Here is a 2,847-nt window from a genome sequence, read left to right on the forward strand (position 1 = left end):
TTTTGACCTTATTGGGTTAAATAAAATTATTAATTTAGCCTATATCTTTTTACCTTTTGTGCTGTAGCTGCTAGAAAACTTAAAATTATATCACTTGTGCTATACTCCTACTGAACAGTGCTATTCTGGAACATTTGGTGCAGACAGGGGACCAAGTGTGTATGTATTTTAAAAGTAGGTATAAAGGGAGCACCTGGGTGGCTCAGTTGGTTAAGCGCCTGACTTCAGCTCAGGTCATGATCTCAGAGTCCATGAGTTTGAGCCCTGCGGTCGGGCTCTGTGCTGACAGCTCAGAGCCTGGAGCCTGCTTTGGATTCTGTGTCTCCCTCTACCTCTCCCCGACTTGTTCTCTCAAAAATAAAAACATTTTAAAAAGCAGATGTATCAGTCACCAACACTGTCTGCTAATAAGCTCAACAGTATTTCAGAGGCTTTAGGTCCCAATCTTGCCAAAACCAAGAAATCTCAGACCAGCACAATGCTTAGAACGTAGTGGGAGTACACATTATCTATTAGCAGAGGAAACTCTAACTTCAGATTAGCCCATTTTCACTTCATTATTCTTCATTGCTCCTCTCAATTATCATTTGAATGGGGACGGATACTTATAGTATGTTTATCTTTTAAGGTTTTTGTAATACTTTATTAACTATTTACACATCTCCCCACTGAAATGCCTGCTCCTTGTGAGTAGGGATTATATATTTCGCCTATACTTGACGTTTGATGAGGAGCAATAATCATTTCAAAGTACTTACCTTGGCAGCCACTTACTTTTTCTAAATACTACTTACTGCACCTATTCTTTGAAATGCCTTGTTTGTGATTGCCTTTAGACCACATAGATTATTCTGAATATGCTTAAAGGTGGCAAATTTCTATTCCCTGAGGTAAAGATAATTCTTGGAAATAGCCAAGACTTGTCTCAGAGTGGCAAATAATGTGAACAAACTCAATAGGGCTGCTTCTCTCAGTTCATAAAATTGTTTCTGAAAGCAATTTCAAACAAGCTTCAAGTATCTTCTGAGCAATGACAACATTCTTAGAATGCCTATGGCTGCCCAAGGCAACTTTAAAGGACATTTGCTTGGATGCCAATAAGCTAGCTGACATACTTTTAAAAGGCTGCAATCTTTTCTAATCATTTCATATTTCAAATCAAGTGAAAACTGGGGCAAAGAGCACATGTAATAAGGTGCTGAGATGACCAGTAAGATTCCTAAAATGTATTCCATCCTCCCTCCAGAATTTGAGACACCTTGATATACATAGTATTAAGGTTTACTTGGTAATGCCCAAAGTGATTTACTGAATTTACAATATATAAACTTTAATCCTCCTCATAAAGTTTTCCTTGGCAAACTAGCCAAAACCTATGTTTATTCTAAGAAATAATACCTTATAAACAATCTAGTCTAGGGCTTACTTGGGATAAATACTTAGAAAATCAGGGGCGCCTGGGTGGCTCAGTTGGTTGAACGTCCGACTCTTGATTTTGGCTCAGGTCATGATCCCAGGATCATGGGATAGACCCCTGAGTTAAGCTCTGTGCTGAGCATGGAACCTGTTTAAGATTCTCTTTCTGCCCATCTCCCCAGCATGTGCGCTCTAAAAAAAAATAATAATAATAATTAGGAGCCATAGAGCAGCAGGGCTAAGAGTACAATGGAAATAAGGCCTGGAATCAGAGATGACTGGAAATACTTGGCCACTTACCATGTGACCTTGGGAAAATTACAAAATGCCTGTTTCTCATCTGCATCACCTATAAAACAGGGTGATAACAATACATCTCAGAGTCACTATGGGGATTACATAATTTATAGAGTGCCTGATACAATGCCTAACAGCAATCAGAAAAATTTAGCTATTTTTAATATAGCTATTAGTAATCCATTTGGAATGTCTTAAATTTAAATCTTGCCTGAATTCAAAGACCTCAAAGAACTTGGACCCTAGATTTCCTATTTTTTTAAGAAAGACCATTAAAAGTATAGCTTATATTCCACTCTGATGAACCAGATCCACTGTTCTGGGTAATGGTCTCTTCCACCAAATTTCCCTCAAGATGCTTGTGCATTGGCTTATTTTGTTGTCTACAGTCAACTTTTCAGTGGTGTTCTTGAGTTTCAAAGAGCAGAATCATGAACAACACTTAAAAACCCTGGGAAGGTCATAAGGCAAAGAGCTGACCACACCAAAGTTATTCCGAGGAACTGAGTTCCCATGCCAATAACAGGGCTCAGTGGGCACCAGAGGAAATGAAACTAATAAAAACCACCATCAGCTAAATGATTATCAGTACCAAGGGGAAGTCTCATCCAGGTATCAGAATGTGACAACCTACTTAAGAAACAAGGACATGACATCTTAGTGGCTTAAGGAACATGTGTTAAGAGTTTGGAGATAGGGATGGAAAACAAAAGCTACATGAACACATGTGCACACCTAGATGGGTTTTTGCATTTACAGAGGTCAAGCAAGAGAGTAGGCAGGGTAACGGTGAGAATACAAGTTAACAGCAAAAATGCACCTACTTAAGATGTCTTATTTACATAAATCTTTTCAGGATTCTTGCATCGGAATACACTTTAATCTTTTATTTTACCACTTGAAGATAAAGGATAAAGCCATTAAACTACACAACATAAAATGGAGGTCATATCCCATAAACCAAACCTACTCAAACTCATGGAAGTGAGGAAAATCAAAATGAAGGTTGTGCTAAGGAATTTCACTTGATTCTAAAAATCAAGTCTATGTGACATTGGTTTGATGCAACAAAACCTTTATTAGATTTATCAGATTCCCCTTTTTAAAGAAAAACCCAAGAGATGATCAAGCACA

Source organism: Prionailurus viverrinus, unplaced genomic scaffold (assembly GCF_022837055.1).
Source record: "Prionailurus viverrinus isolate Anna unplaced genomic scaffold, UM_Priviv_1.0 scaffold_55, whole genome shotgun sequence".
NCBI classification, from domain to species: Eukaryota; Metazoa; Chordata; class Mammalia; order Carnivora; family Felidae; genus Prionailurus; species Prionailurus viverrinus.